At 40.4% G+C, this 25,911-nt stretch overlaps 1 protein-coding gene across 4 annotated transcripts in view; it reads right to left on the bottom strand.

The window, feature by feature from the left end:
- Nucleotides 1-14,679, bottom strand: part of MED4 (mediator complex subunit 4) — a 45,014-nt gene extending 30,335 nt beyond the window's left edge. For 2 of the 4 annotated variants that reach the window (XM_082701256.1, XM_082701253.1), the window contains exons 1-2: nt 14,499-14,679; nt 8,311-8,501 (exon numbers count right to left, since the gene is read on the bottom strand). The gene's annotated coding sequence lies outside the window, so the exon portion shown is untranslated. The remainder of the gene's footprint in view (nt 1-8,310; nt 8,502-14,498) is intronic. The other 2 variants (XM_082701254.1, XM_082701255.1) reach the window with 2 other exon arrangements.
- Between the last annotated feature and the right edge of the window lie 11,232 nt (nt 14,680-25,911).

Genomic DNA, 25,911 nt, shown 5'->3' with positions numbered 1-25,911 from the left:
GTGCTGTGCAAAGGGCTCCAAAGGTATTTCTCAGGTTCTGGCAGGACTACCGTGTCATTCCTCAACAAAGGCCTTACAGTTTCAAAGGGAACTGAGATCATTTGGTTTTAGTGGCATCAGTGATTTCTCCCTGAATCTATAGATACCAACACTGCTGTGGGTTTGATGCCAGATTTACAGATGAAGTGGTGGAATGGTGGAACAGAAACATTTGACAAGTGACCATTCTGACAAATGCATATTTAAATCTTTTTGCAGAATTGTACTTTTTTGGATAGTTTACATCCCAAGATATCGGTCAGTCAACTTTACATGCTCTTCTAAAGAAGAGCCTGGCCCATGTCTGTGCAGCCAGGACAGTGAGACAGGAAGAAGTCCAGGTATCATAACCATAAAGCTCTAACTCTCTTTCCTATTCCAAGTAATACTTGTTATTCATATAGCTTCTGTTGTGCATGGACCCCAGGAGCCTGGGTAGTACCCAGAATGGCCCTAGTCAGCAGGAAAAAAGAGACTGCTGATGTCTGACCCTGCCCTGGGCTGTCAGAATAGAGGGTCAATGTCAGAAGTGGGTCAGGGAGAGATGAGGGATCCTGGAGGAGTCTGCATGGAAGAGTGGATAGCATACAAGCCTCTATCTGGGATAGTTGACATATATTTCATGAGACTGTCTCCTTATGTTTATTTTAGGAAACAGTAAAGTAGTGCAAAGCTGAAGAAGGTTCAGATTTTAAAAGTCCTATTGGAAGGGGAGGTGAACCATGAGAGACTATGGACTCTGAAAAACAATCTGAGGGGTTTGAAGTGGCGGGGGGTGGGAGGTTGGGGTACAAGGTGATGGGTATTCTAGAGGGCACGGATTGCATGGAGCACTGGGTGTGGTGAAAAAAATAATGAATACTGTTTTTCTGAAAATAAATAAATCAATTTAATTAAAAAAAAAGTCCTATGTTAACTCTGGGCCCAAGCCTTGCCATTCCTTCATTCATTCATTCAGTGATGTATTGAGCAACTATTGTCACAAATACTGTTCTAGATTCTTACATTACATCTAGATTCCCTGCTGTTTTAGAGCTTACCTTCTAAATAGAGATGGCAAAGCAAACATACCAGATAATTTTAGTTTATGATGAGTATTATGAAGGAATCAGGGCCCTTTTATTGGGAATCCAATCCTTTTATTGGGAATCCAATCCATCACTGAAGAGGGTGATGTTTTTGGTAAGAACTGAAGAATAAAGGAAGACCCCACTATACAGTGATCTATGGAAGAGAGCGCCAAGCAGAATGAACAGCAAGTGCAAAGACCCCAAGATGGGAAACATCTGGCGTTACTGGAGGGACTGAGTGAGTGAAACTGTGGGTGGGATGGGCTGAGAGTGTCACACAGAGGCCTCATCATGTGAGCGCTTGCAGGTCATGGCAAGGAGTTGGAATTTTAGTTTTGTTACGATGGGGGTGCAGAGGGCAGTCACTAAGTTGCTTCAGGCTGAGCTCCACAGGACTCTTACAACCTAGTTGTCATTTAATCTTCTGTGTCTCCAAATCTGACAAATAAGATTTTGGGTAATTGTGTTAAACGCTCCCATCATGTTGTCTAACAGCACCACAGCCCCTACTAAGGGAAGATTCTTTTCTCACATATCTGCTTAAGACACATTAGTTAGGATAAAGGTACATCCACATGCCATGAACTGACCCTGCTTCCAATAATATCAATTATTATTGATATAGGTCCTATGGTAGGACCTACACTCATTTATCGAATATTTATTAAGTGACTGTTATATACCAGGAATACAATGGTGAACAAAACACATTCCTTGCTATCATGAGTCTTACACTCTTTCTAGAAAGCCTGATGATTAAATAGGCAGACATAAATTGCTCTGTTATGATAGAGAAAGTTATGGAAGCATCTAGCAGCATAGTCAATTAACCTGATCAAGGAAAACTTCCTGGAAGAAGTGGTGTTTAAGCTGGGGGCTGAAAGCTAAGTAAGAGAAGGCCAGTTGTAGAGGAGGAAGAGTTTTCCAAATGGAAGGAAGAGCATATAACCAGAGGTAAGAGAAAACACAGCGTATTTTAAGCAACTTAAATAATTTCAGTATGATGTGAGGCAGAGTACAAGATTGAGAAATTAAGACATGAGGCTGGTGAGGTACCTGGGGACGAGGTCATGAGGCTAGAACATGAAGTGTCTTATAAGGAAGTTAAAGTAGCTGTATTTTATCATGTAGGTAATGGGAAATCTCTGAAAGATATGGGAAATGGATTGGGAGTGGAGGAAGATGGTAGTAGGAAGATCACTGTACTTATTCAAGTGAGAAATGATCGTCATTTGACCAAGATAGTAGTCAGAGAGATAAAGCAAAGTAGACTAATTACAGACACATTTATCCATGGCTTAACCTGACACCAATTCTCTTTCTGAAAAATTGGGGGGGGGGGGGAGGGTGGAGAAAAAGAAAGTGAGAGAGAGAGAATGAAATGAACACAGAGAAAAGCTGAAGAGGCCATGATAGATTGTGGAAGTCAAATTTATAATGCAGTAAGAATATGTAGATGCTATGAAGAAATGGAAAGCTATGCAGAGCATAGGGAAAGAAAAGGGTAATGGGAAAGAAGACCCATGAGCGAGGGAGGGAGGGCCAGCCCAGGTTCTGACAGCTTTCCTGGTTCAGTTCCCCAAAGTTTCAACTCTAGCATAAGCTCTGTTCATGAATTCCCATGATACCCGGCTCCCTTATTGCTGCACCTAAGGATCCTCCCCCTGCTCCACACACAAGCTAGTTTGATTGAGTTTTAGTTCTTGCAACTTAAGGACTCTGAATAAATCAGTAATAGTTATGCAAACTAAATCTTCAAGGGGTGCTTGGGTGGCTCAGTCAGTTGAGCACCAGACTTGTGGTTTCATCTCAGCTCATGTTTTTGGGGTTCTGGGATCGGAGTATCAGGCTCCATGCTCTGTGCTTGTCCCTCTCCCTTTGCTCCTCCCCCTGCACTCTCTCTCTCATAAATAAATAAATAAATCTTTTTAAAAACATCTAATTATTCAAGAAGCTAATTAATTACCACAGAATGCAAATTAATGCCATTATAGTGAAAAATGAAATTTCTAAATGATCATAGATGTTCTTGTTTATGGATCAACAACTTTTCAATATAGTAAGTCCAACAATAATCAAAAAGTGGCTTGAAGAGCATAGATCCCAAACAAAAAGTATTGAATGGCCATGGTGTCTGATGGACCCATCTCTCTTCCACTCAGTCTCTAGAGGGTGATGCTGGATCATAAGAAACCACTTCTGAGGCAAGAGAGCACAAACCCTGAGGTGGTTACTCCCAGAAGATGAGGCAAAAGTACTTGGACAAGGGGTCACCTCTTGGTTAAGCACTCCAGTTTATACTGGAGAAGTCAGGTCGAACATCCAGTGGGAAGTGAAGGGATGATGGAAACCCAAGATGATCATGTTGGACATTAGGAGGATGGGTTAGAATGGGACAAGTCTCAAGTGTGGTGACCATTGTGAGTTCAGTTTGGTCAGGTACAATACATGAAAATCAAGCGACCTACTACGTTTCAGGCTTTGTATAGGAGCAAAAGAGAAAAAAGATGAAAATCTGGCCCATGTGTGTGTGTTTTTTTTTTTTTAGAGATTTTATTTATTTATTTGACAGAGACAGTGAGAGAGGGAACACAAGCAGGGGAAATGGAAGAGGGAGATGTAGGCTTCCCTCTTAGCAGGGAGACCAATTCGGGGCTCAATCCCAGGAACCTATGATCATGACCTGAGCTGAAGGCAGATGCTTAATGACTGAGCCATGCAGCACCCCCTGTTTCTCTAGTGAGAAACACAGACATGTACACAGATAACATAAGATGGGAAGTGAGGAGACCGGTGCTGAGGGTTTACAAAGAGTTTCAAGATATAACTGCTGAGCCCAGATGCGAAGGTTGAGTCATAGTTACATAGGAATGTCAGGAACGGCAAAATTATAAGTATATTTGGAAAGAGCTGAAGCACCAGAAGCAGGCTATATTAGTGGTATGTAAGAGAAAAGCAGGGAATAGCGGAAGAAAAGCCTGGAGAGTTAAAAGGAAGTCATATCATGGGAGACATTTTTATTTCTAAAATTAAAAAAAATAATAATGGTATAAATCTTCTCAACAAAGAAGTTTTCCCAGTTGCAAAAATGAATGCTTGAAATATATCTTCCAACTAAAAAACAAAAACAAACCAATAAACTAGAAATATAAGGAAACTGACAAAACACCATTACTACACAGCCATTGGTAAGTAGGTTTTTCAATTCCAAATATCAAATAAACACAAAAGAACAAACATTCTACTGAAAAATATAATTGGACCCAATTTAGTAGAAAAATGTCAAAATATGAACACTACAAATAAGGAATATAGACCATTCTCTTTGTGAATTAGAGAAAAAAATATACATTCTTTCCTATTTTGATGAAACATCTACTAATACTGGTCATGCATTTAGCTACAAAAAAAATCTTAGCAAGTTTTCTTACATAGAAATTTTATAGATTTTTTTCTGATTAGATTGAATTAAGCTGGAAATCATAATAAAATTGGACTGGGTTTTATAAGAAGTCACTGAAAGACTTTTAAGCAAGAGAATGACACAACCATATAGTAAATGGGTTGGAGGGGAGTTAGGAGAGATAGGAGGAAAATCACATAAGGAAATAATGCAACAGTCCTGGAAAGAAGTAATGTGGGTCTGAACTAGATACGAATAATGGGGAATGGAAAGAGTAGACAATTTAGAATTTTTTCAGTAGATAAATAACAAGGACTTGCTGACTGATTGAATTTAGGAGATAGAGAAGTTGGGGGAGGTGGAGAAGAGTAAAATGACTAAATTAGGTTGTGACATGGAAAAGGTAGTATCATTAATTTAGATGAGGAAGAACAGATCTGGGGAAAGAGAGAGTTCATATTTGGGCTTGTTGGATTTGAGGAACATAGCCCACAGTCCAGTATAAGGAGACAAAGAAAACTGTAAATGGACATTACCAGGAAGATTATCCTTTTGTTGTAGAAAAAACTCAGAACTAAGGCCATGATCGGTGAGAAAACGTCAGGTTTCCTCTTTTATTTGGTGCCCAGTAGGGGATGAAGGTAGTTTATCAAAAGTATTTAATAGGACTTAACACCACCTACCTCTTACACCCAGGAATAATTAAGACATCTTTAGGAGTATCTTAAGATGGGACCAAAAAATGTCCAGTCCACTTGGGAAGACAAGACTAAGGACTATACAGCCAGTGCTACAAATGTCCACAAAAGCACCTGTTCACTATTGGAAAAGGAGGCAGGACTGTAAGTGAAATGAGAAAAGGCCTTACTTTTAATAAGTCATGGGAAGAAACAGATATACATGCACACACACATGTGCACCTGAGTCATGGGGAGACACAGACATACACATGCACATGAGTCATGGGGAGACACAGAAGTCTTTCAGGTGTGGGATGGATCATAAGCAATGGCTCACAGGTAACAATACACTGAGGGGAAGCGGTGGAAGGCTCAGGACAGGGAGGGGCATGCTGGGAGCAGAAGAGAGGGATCTGTGACCTGAAGCCTGGAAAAGAGTTGGAGCTCAACGGGGCAGACAAGGGGTGATGTGGCACAGATTTTGTCAGGAAGCTAGAGTTACTTCATGGCTCTTACGTCAATTAAAGCCATTAAAACTAATTTTGCCATGTGAATTTTCCGAGAATTTTTCTATGCTTCTCTGGATAATTGATACCCAAGACCAATGAGTTTCAGGAGAGACTTTTATCTAACACAGACACAAAGATAAAGCCTTACTTTTTGCTTTCACATTTGAGGATTAAAGGATTTGGGTTACTTGAGGGGGCTTAGTAAGTGTTGATTACAATGATTTAGAAAATCCTTAGGGCGTCAGATGGTGATGCAACATAAGCCTTCTCAGAGAGTATATTTAACGACTTACTGGTCTAAAGCACATGCTACAGAGGGCACAGACAAGGAAGAGGCAGAACTGCTTGGCCATTAAGAGGTCTCGAAACGACATGACCTCTCTCATCTGTGGTTTTCTAGATTGTAAGATAGGAATTGTCATTTCCTCGTTCATTCAGCAAGTGTTCTATGAGTGTCCACTGTGTACCAGGTACTGTTCTACCTACCTTATAAGATTATTCTGAGAGTTAAATGAAATCACCTAAGTTAAAAGACTTAGCACAGTGTCCAGAATCTACCAGGTGCTAATTGTATTTATTTTTTTATACCAGAGGATTTTTTGGATATTTGTGCTATTATTGGATCAGGCCAACAATGAGCCGAGACACTCGGAGTGTTTTTACAAATATCAGGGTGTTTTGCAAAGCAAAAGAATTGACTGAATAAGGGATTCAAGACTGAAGAGACCTTTAACTTAATACGTTTTGGAAGCAAAATGTGGCCCTTGGGAAAATGAAGCAGGTCTAAGTTAAAGCTAGCCTCAGAAACCTGTGGAGGGTGCAATGAAGCAACCACAGGGCTCCAAGTTGAGATCCATTGGAAATGTGAGTGCCCTACTAGGTCTGGAACATTTGGAAAGAACTACAAGGTAGTTTGCTTCATCAACATGTTCAGAGTTAAGGTGCGTGACAAAATAATTGTACTTCGGAGACATCTTCAACTGTAAACACTGCAATGCACCCAACGAAGCCTGGAAAGTAAATTTGCAATTCAGGGTAAATATTTGAATTGACTGGGTAAGGGCCTTGATAACTCAGATACTAGCATTTTCCAGTGCTCCAAATAAGTCATCTGAAAAAAGAAAGGAAGACAAGCTGACTCAAGCTGGAAAACATGTTTTCTCTCAGTATTACTTTTGCTTCTGAAGTGAGCTGGTTTCATTATCAGAGTGTGCATTTTCCACTTCCCTTTTATAAACTGAACTTTAGCCCTGACCTTGAAGAGTCTAATGAGGTTGGTCAGAAGTCACAATGAGATGGAATATGCCTGATTCCCAGAAAGAAAAGGGGAAGATCAAAGCCGTTTACATGTGCCCCCTTTGTGCTCAGAAAGGCAATAACATTACTTGTTACAATATATGATAACTGTAACTGCCTATTTATTTTTCAATTTTTTCCAATAGACTAGAAGCTCCTGAAGGGCAGGGACTGTTTATTATTAATCATCGTAACCCCAACTACTTGAAAAGTCTCTTAGAGGAGAGGCTCTGTAAACACTTCATAGTAAGCGAGTGGATCCATGAATGGAGGGAAGGGGGGGTGAACAAACGGATGGATGGATCGATGGATTCCTGGGCCATAAAGAGAAATGCCATAAAAATACAGGAAATGGTGCTGAAGTGAAGGGAAGACAAAATAGCCTGTTTGACTTAGACCGGTAAGAATCAATGAGGAGGGATCTCATCCCAGAGTCATGGGGAAGAAGAAAATTTGGATTTGTTTTTGCCATAGTTTCTCCTAATCCATCATCCTAGAAGTCTGCACTGTCCTTCCAGTGGAGCAAGCTGCTATTGGATAAATAAGGCGACCTTGGGAGGACCAAGAACAAGTAAGAGCATTAGGACTTTCTGAGAAAGGCAGAGAGCCTATCTACCTCGTTCCTATCCATGGAGTAGCTATCCTGAGAGGCAAAGGCTCCATCTGCCTGGACTATCCTGGGTTATGGGTGTCTTAGGCCACAGCGCAGTCCTCATAATGGATAGACTGTGGGGAGTGACGGGTGGAGGAGCTTTATGAATAGAGTCCACGTGGCCTTGCCTGCAGACTTCAGAGTGGCAGTGGTGAGTTCCAGGGACCATATTTGCTATGAAGGGGTTTGGTCAGGTCAGCGCCGTAGGGCATCCACAGCAAAATCCATCTCCTCCCAGGGCAACTCAGACTGAGACTGACAAGACGGAATAACAAGAGAACAGTTAATTCATTGAGCCCCTCCAAAAAATGGAGAAATGTCCCCTAGTGAAGGCCCCTGAAGACATATGAGCAGGCAGAAGGAGACAGTTCATCCAGGAAATGAAAGAGCTGGGGGAATGCAGGGGCCTGCGGTTCCCCTCCCTGACTCCTGCTGGCCTTTGGGAGGAGGTCGTAGCACAAGAATGGTCATCAGACAACATAGTCTTTGCCATTCTCCTGGCCTGCAGAATTTGGGAACTCTCATCTCACTGCACGGAGAACAGCCCTGGGACTCACTTGCACAAGGGTGGTGGCCCCTGGGACATGATTCACACAAATTCCAAGCTTGTAATTCATGCATATATTAAGGTGGCTATGTTGGAAGGGAGGGCCAAACATACCATACAAAGGGAAAGTTGATCCATAGAAGATTATTCTGCAGCAGTTGCCTCCGGCTGTTAAGGAGGTAGCACAGCAGGGGGTTTAAGAGCCTGGACCTGGAAGCCAAATGCTAGGGCTTCAATCTTCTCTTCATTTCTTTCACTCTGAGACTTTGAGTAAGTTTTCTCATCTCCTAGGTCTCTACTTCTTCCTATGTTGAAGGGGGTAACAAGAGCACCTATGTCACAGGGCGTTTAAGAAGACTACTGTAAGTAATGCAAGTCAATTCTAGCATATACAAAGTACTTGATAAACATTATCATACATGCAAAATACAACCTGACTTATAAAATGTGAATCTTATCTGATGTGTCCAAACATAGGCAAGATTCCTACGTAATTGCCCGTAGAGCAATAGTTGGTTATGGAGTGGTCACTGGAGAAGATGAACCAGGAAACATGCATCGATCAAAAGCATACTCTGTGATACACTCTTTTTTTTTTTTTTAAGATACTCAAAAATCCCTTGTTGACCTAAAATATTTATAGTACATAGTTTGGAAACCATTGCATTACTGGACCAAAAATAAAAGCTCTATGTTCCAGGGGTGCCTAGGTGGCTTAGTTGGTAGAGTGTGTGACTCTTGATCTCAGAGTTGTGGGTAGAAGCCCCACATTGGATGCAGAGATTGCTTAAAAAAATAGAATCTTAGAAGAAAAAAAAAGTAATATATCCTGAACCGATTATAGTTGAGGGCACTCTAGCTGAAATAACCAGAGGCCCAAAAGCTGGGCCCACTGAACACATTCCTTCTGACATTTGGTGCCTATGCCAACAGGTGTGATTTTGATTTTATATAAGGGGTTTATGATTGACAATGCCAAGGAAAACATTTAACAGGAGACCACTGCAGAGGAAATAAAAATCTGTTATTTGGGGTTATCGTGAATACACACGGAAGCTTCTAAGACATGTATAATAGGATGTTGGTGAGATAGTGAGTAAAAAAATTTAAGTGCCTGTGAATTTCATATACTAATACGAAAGTTTTAAACAAAGGACACAAAAAGAGTAATGAACAAATTGGGAAACACTGACTAAGAAATTAACAACCACTTCAGATTTGCCCGGCGCCATAAGAAGTTGCGAGGGATTTTGTTAAGTTTTTAGGTCATTTAAAACTGCGACATAAACTGTATTTTCTACTTCTGTTTAAAAAAAAAAAAAGGCTTTGAAAGGTAGATTGTCTTTCAAAGATGACTAGAGCTTAAATCTGAGAACCATTAATTTTTATGGCTTGTGGTTTTAAAATATTACCCCTGGGTGGTGATGTTGAGGGGAAGGCCTGGGGGAAAGTTATCTCTGGCCTCTGGGAGTTCTTCTTCTCATCTCCCCTCCCCTGGTCTTCTCTCCTCTCCATTCTTTACCTTCGTCTCCCCCATGTAGCAAAGAGTTAGGAGTTGAGTTTCATGTATTTAATTACACATGCCTGGCAGGAAAAACGCCATGGACAAGGCTGTGATCAAACGATAAGGCCACAGACAACGATTCATTAAGAACGCCAAGCATATGAGAACAGTTTCATTATTCCCGAATACAGTCTAATAAAGTCAATGTTTTATATATTTAAAAATATAAACTCTATATGATTATGCCAATAGACAGCCAGTCATAATAGGTATATGCAAATTATACTTTCATAGTTTAAATCTTCTCACTTTTGGCCTACACAACTGTGTCATCAAGGCAAAGCAGGGTTGGGGTGAAGAGAACCAAGGCTAGATTTGGCTCATGGAGCAGAGCAGAAGACAGTTGAAAACAGGCCCTGAATTCCTGGCAATTAAAGGTCTTGGTCTAGAGTAAGAGGAAAGAAGGATAAAATACTAATGGTGAGTAAAGGAAAAGTTGTTCATGCTGAGAAGAGAAGGAACAGAATAGGAACAGAATCTCCCAAGGGATGGAGAGGGATTTTAAAAGAAGGAAGGGAAGCACCTGGGTGGTTCAGTTGGTTAAGCGACTGCCTTCGGCTCAGGTCATGATCCCGGATTTGCGGGATCAAGTCTTGCATCGGGCTCCCTGCTCGGCAGCGAGTCTGCTTCTCCCACTGACCTTTCTTCACTAATGCTCTCTCTCTCTCTCAAATAAATAAATAAAATCTTAAAAAAAAAAAAAAAAGAAGGAACGAGTTCTGGTCAAGTGGATAGACTGGTCTTAAGCAGAAGATGAACGTTGCAAATACTTAAGAAGATTCCTTCAGACATTTTTAAGGCTAACTGAGGCTTTTCCTGTTCTCATCTCCCACTTTCCCCTACTTCCTCAAAACATTTATGGTACCCCACCTTCCTTAAACCGGGAATCAAATTTTTCATCCCACAATTAGAGATAACGCTTGATAAGCAAACCAGCTGGCCCACGTAACATGAAACTCTTTCTCACTAAAATATTAATAGCTGATACTGGATCCTTTGCTATTTTGATAAGAAGAGGAAGTAAGAGAATGGGAAGGTCCTGGCATGAAAAAGCTTCCCAAAGAAGGAAAGGAAGAGCAAGAGAAACAACTCATGTTTATGGCATACTTATGTGTCAGGTTCTAAGTGCTTTACATGAATTAACTTGTTCAGTCCCCACAGCACCCTGTCTGAGGGACATACTATTACTAATCATGCTTTTACAGATGAGGAAACTGAGTCATGGTGAGGTTAGAAAACCTGCTTAGGGTCACTCTGGTAGGGCCAAGTTTTGAATTCTGGCATTTCTAGTCCAGAGAGAAGATGGCCCAGGAAACAAAACTTTCCTTTGTGAATGATGTTCCTTAAAGTCCGCCTGTTTACTCCCAAGTGTCAGGGATAAGGAGGAGTTCAGTACAGAGGTGGGTTATCTCACCACAGTATTGTGGATCTCCTAGTTATAGGAACACCAGCAGAGGTTACCACATTCAGGCCTATGGAACACTGTGACACTCTCTCGGTCCCATGTGTGTACTGGTTTGCTGCCTGAATTAGTGATCCTGTTGACATTATTTAAGCTTCCTGTGCCTCTGAGACCACATTTGGAAACTGGGTTATTTCCACTTGTCCGCTCTCAGACTCAGGGGAATGCCTCAGAGGGCTAATGGGCTGATACATTCAAAGCGCTTTGAGCCATGAACCAGGACTAACTGAACTTTTAGAGAACAGTATGACTTGGAAGTGGAATTTAAATGGACATAAATGGTAGAATATTCTCCTAGTAGCTTCTTCGGATGTTCTTTGTTGAGCTGCCTGGTCCACCATGGCTGCCCAAGTTCTTCTCTAGACTTTCACACTGAACAGTGCTAATGAAGAATGGTCTGGTGGACCTGGGTAATGCCCCTGTAGTCTGGGATTGTTCAAATTATGTGGAGATAAGGATCCTTAATTCAAAATAACAATCTTCCAGCCAGGACCTTGAAAGCTATTGCTTATCCAGAAAGATAAGAAGAACTGGACCCACTCCAAGGAAACATTTTAACTTAATTGCAAACCCTCTGTCTTAGCATTTAATTCAGATGACAGTGATCTAACTGACATGACCAAGGGCAGAAACAATGGCAAAATTAAAAGAAATAATAATGATTTACAAAGAGATGTGGGTAAGGAGATACCAGAGACTCAAAGAATGGGGAGAGAAGGAGTTTCAGCTGTAGCTATGATTAAGGGCCAACAGGCACAAAAAGAAGTATAAAGCTAGGGTTTTTAAAAATTAAAAATGCCTCTGATTAATCCACATTGTCTAGCGGAATTTTCCTCCCATTTTTTACAGCATATACGTATTAGTTGTCAACCTGTGTTTGCAGATAAAACAAATGGCAGCAGAATGGTGATCAAAATATTTCTAACAGATGCAGTCATCAACTTAATGATATTTATGCCTTGTATTCATGTTTTTTAAGGGCCAGAGTCATACCTGAGCACAGTTATGCCCTTCCAGACCTGAGAAAGGAAGCAATCATTGTGAGCTAATAAATACAACCAGTGGGAATCAAGGGGAAAATTCAGGAGCAGAAATGGGGCAGCTTAAAATAGTTTACAAAAGACTTTGAGAGAAAAGGAAGGACATTGAACAACAAAAGGAAGGTGGTAGATGGTCGAGACCTTACAGTATTAAGAAACTACAAGTCCCAAACAAAGAAAATAAAAGACCGTTTTCCCGAGTGTGGTTGTGATTCAAGCCATTTCAGATAAAAGCTATGACAAATTCCACCCCCCCCAAAAAAAAATTAGGTGCAAGAAATCTGATTTTAAGATGCTAAGCCTTCCTTTTCGGCAGCATTTTCTCATATCTGCAGATACCTCTTTTTAAGCATTCAAGGCCCTACCTATTACTCACCAAAGGGAAAACACTGATATGGACTTGTCAGTGTAAGAATTAGGACGGTCATAATCTTCCCAGGAGAATTTACAGAATAAAGCTCTTCTTTCCATGAGAAGGAAATTTTAGATGGAAAGCTTGTAGAAGAGGCACAAGAACCTTCCTCAGGTCCTTTCTCCCAAACCTCACTGAAGGCACCTTCTATGTTTACTTCCATCTTCCTTGGTCTCATTCATGACAAGGGTTGTTATCCAGTTCATAAACATACCTTCACGTTGTCTTTGCCCGGAAAGGAAAGGGTTTCCTTTCGACACAGAACAATGGGATTTGTGTAAGCAAAAGGCCATTTAGGTAAAATTGTGCCGTGATATTTTGATATGTCCAGTCTACGATAAGGTCATTGAAAACCCACTGATGAACCATAAAGTGTAAAGAAAACCAGCAGTCATTTAACAGTCCCATTTCATGCACAAATGTTCATTGCTTTTGCTGAGAACAGGGTGCAGGAACCAACGCGCCTTATCTCTGTGCCAAAGCTTGTTTACAAGGAGGGGAAGGATGGCCTCCTTGGCCATACTCTGTGAGCCGCCCCACTCTGCAGTGGACTCAATAGGAGGAAGGGTGGAGTGGGCACACAGGGCTTGCACAATGGTCCAGTTCTTTGCACCCCAAATATTTACTGAGACAGTCAGGTCATTCTTTGGAGATTCCAGGCCTAACCTCAAAGAGCTGGCAGAGGGACAGGAGGAAAAAGAAGGGCTCCCTCTGTTCGGTAAAGATGTGCTCACTGGGTCTACGGTGATTGCAAAAGCAGCCGTATAGAAATACAAGAATTGTCCTACACAGCCTCTTCAAACCGACCCCTCATTTGAAAACTTAGCTTCAGAGCAACTCGCCTAGGCACATCCTTCCCAGGCATTTCTGAGTCTATAGGCTGTTTTTTCCACTGCCTGGAAAAGTCTTCTCCTCTGTCTTGAGTCTACCCTTTCTTCCGGATTCCTCTCTAGCAATCTCCACATCCCACTTCTTGTTTTAAGCCTCTCCCGGTGTCCCAGCCCACAGTAATCACTTTGTTCTTCAGCCTCTTACACCACTCTCGTAGCGCTGGTCATTCTGTGCCATTTATCTGTGTATCCATTCAGTTCCCCATCCCCAGCACCAGACGTGGCACCTAACAGTCAACCTTCACTCTGTGCCTAGAAATGATGAGAAATTCTTTAGACTGGTGTAAGCAGGTCTGTCTCAAGTTCATGCTTATGTAAAGTCTATGTAATTTTTAAACCCCAGTGAAAGGTTTTTCCATGGTTAACATGTTTGAAAGGTAGTATATCCTTAATAGGTTGTCATTTTCAGACATCATGGTTTGTTTGTTTGTTTTTTAAGATTTTATTTATTCCTTTGACAGAGCTCACAAGTAGGCAGAGAGACAGGCAGAGAGAGAGGAAGGGAAGCAGGCTCCCTGCTGAGCAGAGAGCCCGATATAAGGCTCGATCCCAGGACCCTGAGATCATCACCTGAGCCGAAAGCAGAGGCTTTAACCCACTGAGCAACCCAGGCGACCCCAGACATCATGGGTTTTAATAGATTGCGTAAGAACTCTCAGCGGATCTGGGGTAAAGGGAAGAGCAATTACCTACAGAGAGCGAGAGGAACAAAGAAAGGATTCATACAGTCCTAAACCCATACCGGTATGGCCAACTAGTCCAGTTTACCTGGGACGTTGTCAGTTTAACACTAGAAGTTCCATGTCCTGGACAATCCCTCAATCCCAGACAGACCAGCGCAGTCGGTCACCTACCAAGTGCCCATGAGCATTCTGACAAGAAGCAAATGCAAGTTTTAAATGATGGGCTGAGCCCCCTCTTCCTCCTCTCTCACCTCAAATCCTGGTGCCACAAGCTTCTCCAAAGACACTCTACTCTTCAAAGACAAGTACCCAGTTCCCAAGAAGGAATCCTGGGTGTATTCAGTTCTCTTGACTTCAGAAGCAGTCTCAGGCCTGGGAGGACAAACGGTCAAGGGAAAAAGCTTTATACAGAGTTCTCACAAAACAGAAACTAAAAGGAATATTTGGAACAGGAAACAGTGACCTTTATGGCATGATTCCCAAAGGGAAAGTCAAAGGCAGAGACTCAGGAAGGCAAACGTCCAGAGTCCACGGGAACTCCAGCTTACACCAAACATTCCATACCAGGGCTGCTAATTGCAGAGCCAGAGCAGCTGGTGTGATAATGTTCCCCTGTAATCAACCCAGCTGTGACAATTCGAGTGGATACATTAGCAAGAAAACTGGAACCTAGGATTATGAACACATCTGAACGCTGCTGCATGCAGCAGAACATAGCGGCATACCTTCTGAGTGACAAAAACCTATACCATACCAATAGACATATTCTGAAAACAAAATGGACCTTCAAGAAGCATAACAATAACACCACCATAAAAAATGGTATATTCAAAAATCAACTTCAGCTCTGTAGTTTGCAGAATGACGGGAATTTTTTTCCATAATAGAAAGATAGCGCACTTAATAATTTTGATCTGCATATTGTTTAACACAGTAACTTGGAACAATAAAAGCAAAATCGGGAAAGGGAAATTTTACTGTTTGTACTTCTATACTATCGCTCAAGATAAAAGGTGGGGTTGAGGGGCGCCTGGGTGGCTCAGTGGGTTAAAGCCTCTACCTCCAGCTAAGGTCATGGTCTCAAGGTCCTGGGATCAGGCCCCACATCGAGCTCTCTGCTCAGCGGGGAGCCTGCTTCCCCTTCTCTCTCTGCCTGCCTCTCTGCCTACTTGTGATCTCTCTCTGTCAAAATAAATAAATAAAAATTTAAGAAAAAAAAAAGTGGGGTTGATTTCTTTAAGTATAGATTTCTGGGGGCTCCTGTAGAGCATGTGACTCTTGATCTCAGGGTTGTGAGCTCGAGTTCCCTGTGGGGTGTAGAGATTACAATAAACAAACAAACAAACAAACTTAAAAAAGCGTAGATTTCTGTGATTAAAAATGTTCCTGTGTACTGAGGTACAAGTGCAAGTAAGGCAACCTGGCCTAGAGCTGAAATTTAGGGTACATGGTGCAGGATATAATCTTACCACCAGAGGGTATTGTTTCCTCTTCCGGATGGCTGGCAAGTTTATGTAACCACAAACTAACCCTGAACCAGCCCCCACTAAAAATGGGCCAGGCCAGATCACAGCAAAGTGGATTAATCTGCAATATTCCCACAAATTCCCTCTTGTCCTCTGATTTTAGAGAGAGTTCGGTTTTCTTTCAGTTGAGAGAATCAGGCTGGCAGCAAGCCAACCGACACACAGTATGTGGAAAACAGATCACACCCCTCCTGCTGGTCAAAACAAGAGAATGGTCACTTAGGAAATTAGCCCAGGTGGCTATTTCTGATTACCCCAGAGGCAGGAGTTTCAAGGGAGTGAGAACTCAGCGACTAGAATGAGGGAGCAGAAGGGATTTCAGGGGCAGCATGGCCTCCTGCTTGAATTTTGATGTAAGCTGATTTACAACTGAAAAAGGTCCATGTCTTGTTAGAGACCAAAAAGCCTAGGAAAGTTACCAGAGAGATTTTGACAACTTCCAAAGTCAGCCAGGGAATCTGTCCCAGCCCATTAGTATACCAAATTTAGAAAGCAAGGCCCTGGAAAGGTGCCCCAGGAGGATGCCCAAGGGAGTCAGTGTGAATCCAGCTAAATGCTTACTCTTGAAAAAGGAAGGCTTTGTCCCCTCCAGCTCGCTCCATGCCAGAGGCTCTGTCAGGGAGACAGGCTTGAAGTGCAGAAATATGGGATATTAGGTCATCTGCCTGACCGAAGGCAAGTTCAACAAATCCAAACTTGAAGTCAATAAAAAATTTCCGTTTTTTTAATGACCAAAAATAATACTTGTTCACTGCTAAAATTTCAAACAATACAGAGGTAAGGGTAACAAGTGAGGGACTTTCTTCTCACAGCCAGCCCACTCCCCTCAGTCCCACGTGCCAGGAATGTTCACTGTTGATGATTTGCTCATATTTTTCAGGGCCTCCAATTTCTTTTTCTTTTCTTTTCTTTTTTTTTTTTTTCAAAGTTTATGTATTTATTTGGGGGAGGGGGCAGAGGGAAAGGAAGAAGCAGACTCCCACTGAGCTCGGAGCCCACATGGGGCTCCATCCCAAGACCCTGAGATCATAACCTAAGCCAAAGGCAGACGCTCAACTGACCGAGCTACCCAGGCACCCCCAGATCCTCTAATTTCTATGAATAATTAACAAATTTAGCTAGCTCTCCATATATCTATTCATCCCATGTATCTCTCAATTGCCCGTTTGGTTTTGCCGTATTTTTGCAAAAAGGAGATGCTAAAATACATATTTTTTCTACTTGAGTTGTTCATTCATAGACCATGGAATTTTTCAAGTTTGTCTCATTCTTTTTAATAGTGACACAGTATCCCATTGTACAGATGTCTCGTAACTTTTTTAGCCCTTGCCCTGTTGATGGACATCTATGCTGTATCCAATTTCTTTTTCTATTACAAAACTGCTATAATAAAAATTCTTAATTAAAAGAAATAGTTATTGGAGCGCCTGGATGGCTCAGTCAGTTAAGCATCTGCCTTCAGCTCAGATCTTGATCTCAGGGTCCTGGGGTGGAGCCCTGTGCTGGACTCCCTGCTGAGCAGGGTGTCTGCTTCTCCCTCTTCTTCTGCCCCGCCATGTGCTTGTGCTCACTCTCTCACTCGCTCTCTGTCAAATAAACAAAATCTTAAAAAAAATACAAGAAAATAAATAATAATTATTTTTTTGAAAATAATTATTAATGGGCATGTGGTGTTAAGGATCATACACTGTGCTAAGCCCTCTATAGGATATTTAGATGAATAAAATATACGTTTGTCTACTTGGCGTTTCCTCTCTGGTGGGGAAGAACTATAAATATCTGACATATGAAAAAAAGACTCAAACACTAAATCATTAGACAAATAATATTTTCAAACAAATAACACTCACTGCCCGGGGAGCAGAGAGAAGGGAGGCATCCAGTTTTAACAGCTGGGTTAGGAAAGTTTTCATGAATTGACTCTATCTATGTAGAGATTTGCTTTAGTGTGTTGGATGTAGGGAAGTTGAGGGGTAAGCTCGTAGAAGCCTTTTCACCACGCCCAGAGATACGATTTTTGCTACCTGAATTATCTTTAGCAAATATAATTTCAGAAAGGTCTGGGAATGCTTTGTCCTTCTTTCTAAGCATATTTTGGTGGGTTTAGTCTGAAACTGAAAACTCACTACAAATATCCAACATGGTATTGCTTATTGCTCTAACCTCAACATTTTCTGGGTATGATCTCCAAATTAACATGTCAGAGACTGTTGAATTATTTTTGTTCCATGTGGTGTGACCCTCCAGAAAAGGATTTTATCCGTACACTAAATCCAACAATGTGTTTTAAAAAGAAAACGTGGAAAACTCACTTGGGATAACAAATCTCTGTAAGTTGGAATCCTCCCGGCAAGCATGTAAACATGCTGAAAGGAGAGTTTTTATTTTTAAGCAATCTTAATTAGCAGGTCTTCTTCTTATTAACGTCTTCAAAGTGCTCTGAGCTCCTCCCCAGATGAAAGCTTCTGTGTGCGTACAAATTATTATTATGCTCACAAAATACACACACTAAATGCAAGAAAAGTGCAAACAGTTTAACTCTGCAGCCTACATGCCCTTGAGACACTTTGATCTGCCAATATAGCCATCAATTATTCCATATCCTTTACTCTCTGAATGCATGCATCAAAGCATTCTCATGCACACCCTTGTAAATCCAGCTGTTTATTCCAAAATAGTTCCTCTTAATTAACCCTTGTTTCCTTTCCCCTTTGTTGGCAGCTGCTGATTCAGCTTTTCTTCTTTTGAGAAGGTATATGTAACCTTGGCTTTGAAATGGAAAATACCTCCATTTTTTTTCTCTACAAAGATGGTCATGACATAAAAGATGTGTATTAATAAAGATTTTTTGAGGCCCTAGGAAAATGCATGGGACCCAGGAAGTGAAAAAAGCATGGTACAAAAATGTATAGAGTACTATCTCAAGGGTACCACTAATAATTGCTAATATGAATTGCATACACTCATTTAGCTCACTGACCTGAATGCTTTACCTATGCAATATATGCTAATCTGCACCATGAGGTGAATGCTATCATCTCCCATGTGGCCATAAAGACACTGAAACTTGGAAAGGTTAAATGATGGGGTTCTCTCTGGCACTGTTTGGTTCCAAAGCTCATTCCCTTAGTGATGATCATGCTGCCTTTTAACAGTGACTGTCCCTTGGTAGAGAGATTTGGGATAATTTATTTTTTCTCCCAGCTATTTTACACTTACACATTTTAAAAAGAAACCAAACTCACATACTAACCACATGAATTAACCAAATAAAAATAAAGAAGGTATTACTTATGGGTGTGCTGACTTGGGATAAACATAAGAAACATGTCATTAACCTCAGAGTTCTCTGGGTCTTTACTTCCTCATCTTTAAAAATAAGGGGATCAAACAAAGTGATTTCAGAGACACCTCTCAATTGTAATGTTACTTTAGTCTTTTAGTTCCTGATTATGCTACAGAAATGGCACTTTCCTTCAAAAATAAGTAGGTTCTAGTTCCCTAAATTTGCTCAAAGATCTGTTAAGCACTGAGGGAAGAACCACAGAACTGAATGTTAAATGAATCCAGGTGGTGATTCATCTTTGAACACCAAAGAAGAATAAAGACTACTTTTGTTAATGATGAATATTGAATAAGTATTGTAAAGTTATTACATAATTAATAAATTATAATCACAAGTGAAGAATACGCACATTTTTCTGATCTAAGTCCAGAGTAAAAGACAAGTTGCATTGAAACTCAGGGCCAGGTCTCTTTCTGACCAGGGTTTAGTTTGGACATGTCTGGAATGTAGGAGTGAGAAACCCTTTGAAACAACATGGAGAGTGGGTGTTTCCAGCTGAGAGGAGCATTTGATCTTTTCTTGGAAAATAACTACCTGCACTACAAAGAAAGGTTGCTCGTCCCCACACAGGAAGCATGTGGCACCAACCATGAAGAAAGGACAGAACCACCTATAATACTATAAATGTTAAGATGTCTGGGAAGCATGAAGAATATTTATTTCTGGCCACAGAGCATTATATTTATTTGTTATTCCTATTTCTGACAGTAGACGAGTCTTTACTTCCTTTGCTTGGAACGCTTCCACTCATGGAGTCTCATTTTTCAACGAGAGAAACGTGAAAACTTAACATATAATGGGTATCCAATAAATATGAACTCATTGAAGGAAGCATATTTATAATTAAACTTCAATTAGAAGTATAGTTTTTTTAAGGTGAGACTTAGGAACATTACTCTTTCCTTGATGAATGTCTGGAAATCTGTCTTCTACAGATGCTAGAATATTCATATAAACCATCAATTAAAAAAAAACAAAAAATTTTCCATACCATGTGGATCAAATACTCAAATACAAAAAATGAAATCATGATAAAGTTAACAATATAATAATTTAATATTTTCAGTGTGGTAATAAGAGCAACAAAAACAGACACACATAGGGAAGAAAAATGGATGAAAGGGGTCAAAGTTTACAAACCTCCAGTTATAAAATAAAGTCTTGGGGATGTCATGTACCGCATAGTGACTAGAGTTAATAATACTATATCGTATATTTGAAAGTTATTAAGAGAGTAGATCTCAAAAGTCCCCATCACAAGGAAAAAGCAATTTTTGTTACTATGTATGGTGACAGATATTAACGAGACTAATAGTATTGATCACTTTGGAAATGTATACAAATATCAGCTCATTATGTTGTATATTTGGAACTAACATAAAGTTAGAGGCCGATTATTCCTCAACCAAAAAATAATACTAAAGAGTCTAAGAGACAATAAATAACAACAGAGAAAAAAGATTTGCAGTTCTTGTATGTATCTACCAATGTATAAAGAGTTCCTAGCAATCAATAAGAAAATGACCAACAACCCAATAGAAACAAGAGGGGAAAAAATGAACTGGGAATTCACAGAAAAAGAAACACATATGGCTCTTGAGCCTAAGAAATAATGCTCAATTTAACTCAGAATTTGAGACATGCAAGATACAACTGTTCTAAGTTGTTTTGTCCTCCCCATCAGATTGGCAAAAATTTACAAATCTGATAACACACTCTGCATTCAAGACCATGGAAAAGGAAGTCTTTGCATTATGGGTAGAACAGTAAGTTTAAGATAAAATTTGGGACTCCTCACTTGCACAGGTCCCTTTTGAGGCCCTGGGAAGTGTCCCAGCAATTTTTCAATATGTTACGTCGTTTTTGAGAACTTTGCAAAGTAAGATATTTTAATCACAACTGGGTAAGCCCGCTGTTCTCTTTCTTCTCAGACTTCATCTCCATCATGCTTTCCTTTGTGAAGCGTAGCATTGGAATGGCATCAGGAGCTCCTGAAATCAGGTAAAAGGAAGCAGACTTGAAGACACATTCAGCTTGGATGTAGTAGGGTATATTTATGTGGTATGCAGTCACTTCCATGAGAGCCAGCTTATCGTTAGGCATCCTGGTATTGGACTGGTTTCCACAAATACTCCTACCACTCACTTTGCCAACCACCTGCTAGTCTGACTACAAGCTGCGGGACTGGAGATCATACTAAAATATCAATATGTCTTACGGTGACTGGTATTAGAATTATGTAGATAGTGGGGGGGAAAACGAGGCTTGAAATAAATGGAGCCAGAAACCAATCTGTGAGAAATTATTTTAATCATTAGATATGTAAAATTATATGCAGACTGCTTACTTCTCACAGATATCCAATCAAAATGCATATTTTTACCTGCTAGGATATACTTGATAATGTAGCAATTATAAATGCACTATATATTTATAATATTTTTTTTAATGGGAATCCTGTGAAATAGAATGTATCAGAATTTCTGAGTTGTAGGACACAAACTTGTAACAGCACTACATATTGGAAGCGTGTTTGTGTGAAATTGGATGCTTTATGCACCCCAACTGTGAAAAATTTTTAAGAAGGAATTTCAACCAACCATGTTAAAGAGAAGACTAAATTATCTTTCTGCTTTCTGTCTTTAAAATGATATTACAAGTGTCTGGCCAAAGAAGAGGTAATCAGTGCTTGCAGCTAAAAAAAAAAAAGGTGGGGGAGAATGAGGAAGGCATTATAGAGATATGTTGGGTAGTTCATTAGGAATGATATTATCTTACTTTACAAGTTTCTGTGATTTTCATGTCATTTTTCTTTTTTTTTTTAATTTAAAAAGCTATTGTGATTGCCTTTCATATTCTATGTAAATATTCATTTCCTTTCATATTTAAAAAAGATTCACTTTGTATCTACTTTGAGTGAGATAATTTTGTATCCTTTTTCTTAGTGAAGGCCCACAAAATTATAATCTTCAGGCTCCATACAACCTGAATCCATCTTTGTAATTACCCAACTCCTAGAAAATCTCAAGTGTGGGAACTTCACACAGTTGTTCTTCACAGGTGTGAAATGACGATTATTCAGAGCCAAATTGTTTGTAATAAAAGAAGGTTGAACTTGGTAGGTTGAACAGTTTATGGAGTACAGGCACATAATGTAATACTACACAACTCTGAAAAAAGAGGACACACTGTATTCTGATATGGAAAGGGCTATGTGATATATTGTTCAATGAATAAACCACAGGGTAGGACAATGTGTTTAGTATGTTACTTTTTATTTTAAAAATAAGCAGGAAGAATGGGATCATATATTAGTCTTTGTTTATCTTTGCATAAGTATGTTCTGAAAATTAATAAAAGTGACTGCAGGGAGGGAGCATTGAGTGGAATGGACACAGAAGAGAAAATGAGATTTGCTCACCATTTACCTCTATACAAGACATGTCTCATAACTATTCAGAAGTTAAAATTTCAAATACTGGTTTTCATTTTGGCCACATTCATGGGGGTGAAGGGGATGGGCTAGGGGCATCCTTTTGACACATCTTTGAAATACTAATTCAGTTGTTCATTAGCCATCAGCTTTAAGTTCCTACCTATTTGTTTTAGCCTTATTTATATATAGTCAACTTTCCATCAAAAGAATTGTTAAAATAACCTGACTGAATTTACTGTAAGCATCTAAAAAATTGCATTAATGCCAATGAAAATATTTAATTACTAGAAAAATGTAAAATTGGCATACTTCAAAAGAAATAAAGGCAAGGGACGCCTGGGTGGCTCAGTTGGTTGGGCAACTGCCTTTGGCTGGGGTCATGACCCAGCGGCGTGGGATCGAGTCCCACATCGGGCTCCTTGCTCGGTGGGGAGCCTGCTTCTCCCTCTGCCTCTGCCTGTGACTCTGCCTGTGCTCGCTCTCTCTCCCTCTCTCTCTCTGACAAATAAATAAATAAAATCTTTATTTAAAAAAAGAAATAAAGGCAAAAAATGAGACTTATTATTTTTTTAATATTTTATTTGTTTATTTGCAGAGAGAGATCACAAATAGGCAGAGAGGCAGACAGAGAGAGGGAGATGCAGGCTCCCCGCTGAGTAGAGAGCCCGATGCGGTATTGATCCAGGACCCTGAGATCATCACCAGAGCTGAAGGCAGAGGCTTAACCCACTGAGCCACCCAGATGCCCTGGGACTTATTGTCTTTAATATACAATTCATATAAAGCAAAAGAAACTTGAAAAACTACCAAATAATTATGAGCAATGGATAGAAACACACTAGTCAGAAAAGGGGGGGGGGGAACGTAAAAATATTAAACTAGGAAGTCATCATTCATTTCACCCTCTGCTACAACCTCATATCCAATATATTGCAAGGTGGTATCAGTTTTACCTAAGTGTCTTCACCATCATCACGGTCATCACCCTAGCTGGTTAAGACTAGTGCAATACCCCTTAAGTGGTCTCTCTGCATTGTTGCTAGCTCTCCTTCATTGCATTCTCTGCACAGAGAGATCATTTTTAAAGGCCTAATCTGGGGGCCCCTGGGTGGCTCAGTTGGTTGGGCTTGTGCCTTTGGCTCGGGTCATGATCCCAGGATCTCTCTCTCTCTGTGTATGTCAAATAAATAAATCTTAAAAAAAAAAAGATTAATCTAATTATATCTCAACTCCACACACCATTAAGACTCTTCCCTGACCTCCCATTACTTATGTGAAGATCAAGATCCTTTAAGGATCCTTCTCATTTCAGGGCCTTTAAGTACTGATGTACCTTTCTCCCCGCCAACCCTAACCCATCCATTCACTCCCGTGAATTAGCCAATTTTTGCTCATCCTTCAGATTTCACCTGAAAGCTCACTTTTTCAAGGAGAACTCCCAGACTGGGTCAGGAGCCCATCACAAAACTGAGAAACACCCATCCGGCTCCTTCCCCGTGCTTAACACAGGTATAATTCTATTTCACTGTGTGACAAATGGGAGTTGGTAGGGATTGCCCCTACTAGTGAATCCACCAGGACAGCGACTGTCTTGTGTGACCTCATAACCCCAGCACCAGTCATGTTGTCTGATGGCTGGGATGACACTTAAGCTTTTGTTGAGCAAATGAATGAACATTACTGATAATAAAAGATAGGGACCTCAGAAAAAGTAGATACTGATTTAGCCTGTAAAATTGGTAAAAATTAAAAAGGAAAGCCAGTGTCTACTTGTCATTAGTGTGTGTTTAACTCCCTTCTATCTTCAAAAAAAGAAAAACAGTGGTAAAAAATACAATGTAAATTTGCCATCTTAACTATTTTGAAGTATACAGTTCAGCAGTGTTAAGTATATTCACACTGTTGTGCAATCTGAAAGTTTTTCATCTTGCAACCCTGAAACTCTGTACCCATCAAACAATAACTCTTCATTTCTCTCACTGTCCAGCCCCAACTATTTTATTTTCTGCTTCTATGAATTTAATTACTTTAGATACCTCATGTAAGTGGAATCATATGGTACTCGTCTTGTGTCTGACATATTTCACTTAGTATAATGTCCTCAAGTTTCATCCACGTTGTAGCATATGATAGGATCTCTTTCCTTTTTAAGGCTGAATAATTTTCCATTACTATGTATACGCTGTTTCTTTTTTTTTTTTATGCTGTTTCCTTTCTCCATTCCTCCATCAGTGGATCTTTGTGTTGCTTCTACTTCTTGTTATTGTGAATAATGTTGCTATGAACATGGTGCGCGAGTATCTCTTTGAGAACTTGGTTCTAATTCTTTTGCATATATAGACCCAGAGGGGGATTGTTGGATATCTTTTTTGGGAGGTGAAATTCACATACCACCAAATTAACCGTTGTAAAGTGAACAATTGAATGGCATTTACTACACTTACAGTGCTGTATAACCACCACCTCTTCCAAATCATTTTCATTATTTCCAAAAAGAAATCCCATCCCCGTTATGCCATTTCTCCCCACATTCCCCCAAACCCCCGCAACCAACAACCTACTTTCTGTCTCTATGGATTGACCTATTCTAGATATTTCATGTAAATAGAATCATACAATATGTGGTCCTCTCTGTCTGGCTTCTTTCACTTAGAATAATGTTTCCAAGGTTCATCCACAGTGTAGCTTGTATGTCGGGAGCCGGTACAGGAGGCCTACTCTAAGAGCTGTAAGGGACTGAATATGATTGGCTGTTCATTTAGGTCCACTCTCGCGGGAGGTGCATGAGCACTGCATTGTGATTGGGTAACACTGCCTGTATAAAAACGCATGCGCCGAGGGTAAAGAGGGAGAAGAAAAAAAAGCGATTGAAGAAGGTTCGCCGCTACGTGAGTCTCCGAGTCGTTCTTGCAGGCTGAGAGCGACAAGTGGTGCCGAAACCCGGGATTCTCATCGTGAGAGACGCACGGAGTCGGCGACGATCAGGTAAAGAGTGCACCTATTTCTGTCTAGTGACAGGGAAAGTTCCTCAAGTCGAGGACGAGAGTAAAGCTTTCCCGGATGGGAAACGAGATGGCTGCAAAGTTCCTAGGATAAGGACAAGAGTAAAGCTTTCCAGGATGGGAAACGAGATGGCCACATATAAAATGCTGGGGCCCCTTTCTGATATCCTTAAAGCAATTGGTACTCCTTTAAAAAATAAAACAGCTCATTTGTTTTTGAGAGAAGTGGGACAAACGGCTCCCTGGTTTTTGGAAAGGAGCAGAGGAGGGAAATCGCCCAAAAGCCAAAAGGTGAGCAAGATGCAAAAGGAGCTTGCAAAAAAGGAGGAAAAGCTAAAAAAGGCTATGGCGCAG

Source organism: Mustela nivalis (assembly GCF_964662115.1).
Source record: "Mustela nivalis genome assembly, chromosome: 15".
Taxonomy (NCBI): Eukaryota; Metazoa; Chordata; class Mammalia; order Carnivora; family Mustelidae; genus Mustela; species Mustela nivalis.
This window is presented reverse-complemented; position numbering and strand designations above follow the sequence as displayed.